The sequence below is a fragment of the Lupinus angustifolius genome, unplaced genomic scaffold (assembly GCF_001865875.1).
Source record: "Lupinus angustifolius cultivar Tanjil unplaced genomic scaffold, LupAngTanjil_v1.0 Scaffold_6_108, whole genome shotgun sequence".
In the NCBI taxonomy this organism is placed as follows: Eukaryota; Viridiplantae; Streptophyta; class Magnoliopsida; order Fabales; family Fabaceae; genus Lupinus; species Lupinus angustifolius.
In genome coordinates this window covers 1-7,500 of record NW_017717544.1, presented here as the reverse complement: position 1 = coordinate 7,500, position 7,500 = coordinate 1, and positions in this window count along the sequence as shown.

Sequence of the window (7,500 nt, the reverse complement as noted above, 5' to 3'; positions counted from 1 at the left end):
CAAAAAATCAGGGCAAAATTCGACCTCTAGCCTAAAAAAACCCAGTATGTCTCCCCAGAGAAAAGGATGTCCGGTGGTGCAGAGTGGGTTTTTGCACATTAGCCTACTAAAGGGGGGAAGCTGCCTGCCTGCCCACGCACCTTGGTGGGTCAGGATGGCATGCCATGGGGCTCCCCCCCAGCGCCCCAGCAAGCTGTCCCAGGCATGCTGGTGCGTTTTTCCATGGCGTTGTGGGCAATTCGACCGAGCCGTCTTCCATGCCGAATCCCGGTCGCACGCGGCCGGGTGCAGGCTGGTGCTTTGGCTTGGTGTCGTCCGGGCACGTAGGACTTGTCGGGGATGCATCAAGGGCTTCGACAGTTCCTCGCGGACCAACTCGGATTTCTTGATGCGTGAGTCCCTCTTGTCGAGGTGCCGGCTTCGTCACACGGTGCCGAGTTGGGTAGTTGCGGGCATCGGTCGGACGTGCCGAGGCTTCAAGTGTTGCGGGGCCTCCATCCTTTTGAGGTCTAGTTCGTACACCCAACGAGGGTTAGCAACTCGTGTGTGCGGTTGGTCGAATTGGTGCAACGAAAATCCACGATGGACACATAGTCCCTTATTCGGTGAGTGCATCACAAGACGCCGACCCCTTCATGAAATGCCTCCATATTTGGAGGGGAACCCGGAATTGTTTTGCCATGGTTGCCTGCAAAGTCTCAAGTCGGAATTCAACTCCTAGGCGATGTTGCCCGTCATGGCACCACGGCGTGTGCCGCACTTTGGTGGAAAATCGTTTGAGGTAGATGCCTCGATGTTACGTGGGCGTAACTTTGGGAAATGTTTAGGAATAATATTCCAAGCATTCCTGCAAAAGAACAGCTCAAAAAACATGGTACACACTCATTTTCTAATTTTCGGGAATTATGTAATGCTCGCCGCTTAGAAAAATCACGATAAATTATCGGCTTGGAGAAAAATCGTGAAACTTCGTGGACCACCTTCTCCCATTTTTAAGAGCACGTGTGCAAAAAATCAGGGCAAAATTCCGCCTCTAGCCTCAAAAAACCGAGTATGTCTCCCCAGAGAAAAGGATGTCTGGTGGTGGCGAGTGGGTTTTTGCTAATTAGCCTACTATAGGGGGGCAGCTGCCTGCCTGTCCACGCACCTTGGTGGGTCAGGATGGCATGCCATGGGGCTCCCCCCCAGCGCCCCAGCAACCTGTCCCAGGCATGCTGGTGCGTTTTTCCATGGCGTTGTGGGCAATTCGACCGAGTCATCTTCCATGCCGAATCCCGGTCGTACGTGGCCGGGTGCAGGCTGGTCGTTCGGAAAAATGTGTGCATCGAGTTGGACATATCCGGCACCTAGGACTCGTTTGCGATGCATCAAGGGCTTGGCTTCTGCCTCGCGGTCCCACTCGAAATTCTTGATGCGTCCGTCTCACTTGTCGAGGTTCCGGTTTTGTGACTCGGTGACGGGTTGGGTAGTGGCGGGCGTTCCGAGGCTTCTGGTTTTGACCGGTCCTGCACGGAAGGATGTGGTGCTTGGTGAAGCCTTCAGGGGCATAGCCGCAGCACGAAGGGGCGCAAGTCCAATCATCCGGAAGTGTGTCGTGGGCTCGTTCGCGCGCTTGAAGTCGAGGTGCGGTCGTCTGTGACGCTAGCAACAAGGTGACTCGGTAGGCTTGTCCCTCGGAAATGCGTTGGCTGTTGAGGCGCTGGATTGGTCCCACGGTGCGGAGTCGGTAGTAGCGGCATCCCACGGACGTTCCGAGGCTTCTAGTTCGACCGGTCCTGCACGGAAGGATGTGGTGCTTGGTGAAGCCTTCAGGGGCATAGCCGCAGCACGAAGGGGCGCAAGTCCAATCATCCGGAAGTGTGTCGTGGGCTCGTGTGCGCGCTTGAAGTCGAGGTGCGTCCCTCTGTGACGCTAGCAACAATGTCCCTCGGTTAGGCTTGTCCCTCGGAAATGTGTTGGCTGTTGAGGCGCTGGATTGGTCCCACGGTGCGGAGTCGGTAGTAGCGGCATCCCACGGACGTTCCGAGGCTTCTACTGTGACAGGTCCTGCACGGAAGGATGTGGTGCTTGGTGAAGTCCTTAGGGGCTCAAGCGCAATCATCCGGAAGTGTGTTGTGGGCTGGTTTTCATGGTCGAAGTCAAGGTGCGGTGGTGTGGGACGCACGCAACAATGCGATCAGTCGGTGTAGGCTTGTCCCACGGAAATATGTGCGCACCTCGGGAAATGTGTGCGCACCTCGGGAAATATGTGCGCACCTCGGGAAATATGTTGCCTGTGAGACCCTTTTCGCCATGGAAGGACGTGGTGTTAGGTGATGCCCTGAGGGCTGAGCCTGTTCGTCGGAAGTGCGTTGTGGGAGGATTTGGCAGTCGGATAAATTTTGACCCTTTGTCCCTATCGGTTTTGGCGGTTACCTTTTCTGTTCGCGCCCGACGTAGCGGATCCGGCGGCACCATGTGTTTCCATTTGCTTGCTTGCCATTGGCATTGCGGGGAGTGGTCCGTGTGGTACCTTCGAGTCTGTCTAACGGGAGGGCGCGTGAGTGGCAATTGGGATGTTAGTGCTGTCTGGCTCCATGATCATGGTCATCGAACTTTCAGCACACAACCCTTCCCATGTTCGCCTTGTGTCATTTCGGCCCCGGCGTTCGATTCTGGTTCTTGTGTTGCCTACCCGTTAAGTGGTATTCATGTGCCTCTCATGACCCGTTCCATCCAGGCCCCTTCTTGAGGTCGTTGGAGGATTCGAAAGTGATGCGATCCAATCATCATCCTCTTCCTCATCCTCATCCTCGTCCTCATCCTAATCCTGATCCTATTCTCATCCTATCCTCATCCTCATTCTCATCCTCATCCTATCCTCATCCTATCGTCAAACTCATTCTCGTCCTCTTCCTCATCCTTTTCCTCATCCTCATCCTATCCACATTCTCGTCCTCATCCTATTCTCATCCTCATCCTATCCTCATCCTCATTCTCCATCTCCTCCTATCCTCATCCTCATTCTCCATCTCCTCCTATCCTCATCCTCATTCTCCATCTCCTCCTATCCTCATCCTCATTCTCCATCTCCTCCTATCCTCATCCTCATTCTCCATCTCCTCCTATCCTCATCCTCATTCTCCATCTCCTCCTATCCTCATCCTCATTCTCCATCTCCTCCTATCCTCATCCTCATTCTCCATCTCCTCCTATCCTCATCCTCATTCTCCATCTCCTCCTATCCTCATCCTCATTCTCCATCTCCTCCTATCCTCATCCTCATTCTCCATCTCCTCCTATCCTCATCCTCATTCTCCATCTCCTCCTATCCTCATCCTCATTCTCCATCTCCTCCTATCCTCATCCTCATTCTCCATCTCCTCCTATCCTCATCCTCATTCTCCATCTCCTCCTATCCTCATCCTCATTCTCCATCTCCTCCTATCCTCATCCTCATTCTCCATCTCCTCCTATCCTCATCCTCATTCTCCATCTCCTCCTATCCTCATCCTCATTCTCCATCTCCTCCTATCCTCATCCTCATTCTCCATCTCCTCCTATCCTCATCCTCATTCTCCATCTCCTCCTATCCTCATCCTCATTCTCCATCTCCTCCTATCCTCATCCTCATTCTCCATCTCCTCCTATCCTCATCCTCATTCTCCATCTCCTCCTATCCTCATCCTCATTCTCCATCTCCTCCTATCCTCATCCTCATTCTCCATCTCCTCCTATCCTCATCCTCATTCTCCATCTCCTCCTATCCTCATCCTCATTCTCCATCTCCTCCTATCCTCATCCTCATTCTCCATCTCCTCCTATCCTCATCCTCATTCTCCATCTCCTCCTATCCTCATCCTCATTCTCCATCTCCTCCTATCCTCATCCTCATTCTCCATCTCCTCCTATCCTCATCCTCATTCTCCATCTCCTCCTATCCTCATCCTCATTCTCCATCTCCTCCTATCCTCATCCTCATTCTCCATCTCCTCCTATCCTCATCCTCATTCTCCATCTCCTCCTATCCTCATCCTCATTCTCCATCTCCTCCTATCCTCATCCTCATTCTCCATCTCCTCCTATCCTCATCCTCATTCTCCATCTCCTCCTATCCTCATCCTCATTCTCCATCTCCTCCTATCCTCATCCTCATTCTCCATCTCCTCCTATCCTCATCCTCATTCTCCATCTCCTCCTATCCTCATCCTCATTCTCCATCTCCTCCTATCCTCATCCTCATTCTCCATCTCCTCCTATCCTCATCCTCATTCTCCATCTCCTCCTATCCTCATCCTCATTCTCCATCTCCTCCTATCCTCATCCTCATTCTCCATCTCCTCCTATCCTCATCCTCATTCTCCATCTCCTCCTATCCTCATCCTCATTCTCCATCTCCTCCTATCCTCATCCTCATTCTCCATCTCCTCCTATCCTCATCCTCATTCTCCATCTCCTCCTATCCTCATCCTCATTCTCCATCTCCTCCTATCCTCATCCTCATTCTCCATCTCCTCCTATCCTCATCCTCATTCTCCATCTCCTCCTATCCTCATCCTCATTCTCCATCTCCTCCTATCCTCATCCTCATTCTCCATCTCCTCCTATCCTCATCCTCATTCTCCATCTCCTCCTATCCTCATCCTCATTCTCCATCTCCTCCTATCCTCATCCTCATTCTCCATCTCCTCCTATCCTCATCCTCATTCTCCATCTCCTCCTATCCTCATCCTCATTCTCCATCTCCTCCTATCCTCATCCTCATTCTCCATCTCCTCCTATCCTCATCCTCATTCTCCATCTCCTCCTATCCTCATCCTCATTCTCCATCTCCTCCTATCCTCATCCTCATTCTCCATCTCCTCCTATCCTCATCCTCATTCTCCATCTCCTCCTATCCTCATCCTCATTCTCCATCTCCTCCTATCCTCATCCTCATTCTCCATCTCCTCCTATCCTCATCCTCATTCTCCATCTCCTCCTATCCTCATCCTCATTCTCCATCTCCTCCTATCCTCATCCTCATTCTCCATCTCCTCCTATCCTCATCCTCATTCTCCATCTCCTCCTATCCTCATCCTCATTCTCCATCTCCTCCTATCCTCATCCTCATTCTCCATCTCCTCCTATCCTCATCCTCATTCTCCATCTCCTCCTATCCTCATCCTCATTCTCCATCTCCTCCTATCCTCATCCTCATTCTCCATCTCCTCCTATCCTCATCCTCATTCTCCATCTCCTCCTATCCTCATCCTCATTCTCCATCTCCTCCTATCCTCATCCTCATTCTCCATCTCCTCCTATCCTCATCCTCATTCTCCATCTCCTCCTATCCTCATCCTCATTCTCCATCTCCTCCTATCCTCATCCTCATTCTCCATCTCCTCCTATCCTCATCCTCATTCTCCATCTCCTCCTATCCTCATCCTCATTCTCCATCTCCTCCTATCCTCATCCTCATTCTCCATCTCCTCCTATCCTCATCCTCATTCTCCATCTCCTCCTATCCTCATCCTCATTCTCCATCTCCTCCTATCCTCATCCTCATTCTCCATCTCCTCCTATCCTCATCCTCATTCTCCATCTCCTCCTATCCTCATCCTCATTCTCCATCTCCTCCTATCCTCATCCTCATTCTCCATCTCCTCCTATCCTCATCCTCATTCTCCATCTCCTCCTATCCTCATCCTCATTCTCCATCTCCTCCTATCCTCATCCTCATTCTCCATCTCCTCCTATCCTCATCCTCATTCTCCATCTCCTCCTATCCTCATCCTCATTCTCCATCTCCTCCTATCCTCATCCTCATTCTCCATCTCCTCCTATCCTCATCCTCATTCTCCATCTCCTCCTATCCTCATCCTCATTCTCCATCTCCTCCTATCCTCATCCTCATTCTCCATCTCCTCCTATCCTCATCCTCATTCTCCATCTCCTCCTATCCTCATCCTCATTCTCCATCTCCTCCTATCCTCATCCTCATTCTCCATCTCCTCCTATCCTCATCCTCATTCTCCATCTCCTCCTATCCTCATCCTCATTCTCCATCTCCTCCTATCCTCATCCTCATTCTCCATCTCCTCCTATCCTCATCCTCATTCTCCATCTCCTCCTATCCTCATCCTCATTCTCCATCTCCTCCTATCCTCATCCTCATTCTCCATCTCCTCCTATCCTCATCCTCATTCTCCATCTCCTCCTATCCTCATCCTCATTCTCCATCTCCTCCTATCCTCATCCTCATTCTCCATCTCCTCCTATCCTCATCCTCATTCTCCATCTCCTCCTATCCTCATCCTCATTCTCCATCTCCTCCTATCCTCATCCTCATTCTCCATCTCCTCCTATCCTCATCCTCATTCTCCATCTCCTCCTATCCTCATCCTCATTCTCCATCTCCTCCTATCCTCATCCTCATTCTCCATCTCCTCCTATCCTCATCCTCATTCTCCATCTCCTCCTATCCTCATCCTCATTCTCCATCTCCTCCTATCCTCATCCTCATTCTCCATCTCCTCCTATCCTCATCCTCATTCTCCATCTCCTCCTATCCTCATCCTCATTCTCCATCTCCTCCTATCCTCATCCTCATTCTCCATCTCCTCCTATCCTCATCCTCATTCTCCATCTCCTCCTATCCTCATCCTCATTCTCCATCTCCTCCTATCCTCATCCTCATTCTCCATCTCCTCCTATCCTCATCCTCATTCTCCATCTCCTCCTATCCTCATCCTCATTCTCCATCTCCTCCTATCCTCATCCTCATTCTCCATCTCCTCCTATCCTCATCCTCATTCTCCATCTCCTCCTATCCTCATCCTCATTCTCCATCTCCTCCTATCCTCATCCTCATTCTCCATCTCCTCCTATCCTCATCCTCATTCTCCATCTCCTCCTATCCTCATCCTCATTCTCCATCTCCTCCTATCCTCATCCTCATTCTCCATCTCCTCCTATCCTCATCCTCATTCTCCATCTCCTCCTATCCTCATCCTCATTCTCCATCTCCTCCTATCCTCATCCTCATTCTCCATCTCCTCCTATCCTCATCCTCATTCTCCATCTCCTCCTATCCTCATCCTCATTCTCCATCTCCTCCTATCCTCATCCTCATTCTCCATCTCCTCCTATCCTCATCCTCATTCTCCATCTCCTCCTATCCTCATCCTCATTCTCCATCTCCTCCTATCCTCATCCTCATTCTCCATCTCCTCCTATCCTCATCCTCATTCTCCATCTCCTCCTATCCTCATCCTCATTCTCCATCTCCTCCTATCCTCATCCTCATTCTCCATCTCCTCCTATCCTCATCCTCATTCTCCATCTCCTCCTATCCTCATCCTCGTCCTCTTCCTCATCCTCATCCTCATGCTATCCTCATCCTCATCCTAATCCTAATCCTATTCCTAATCCTATTCCTAATCCTAATCCTAATCCTAATCTTCATCGTCATCCTCCTCCCCATCCTCATCCCCATCCCATCCTCATCCTCATCCTCGTCCTCATCCTCATCCTAATCCT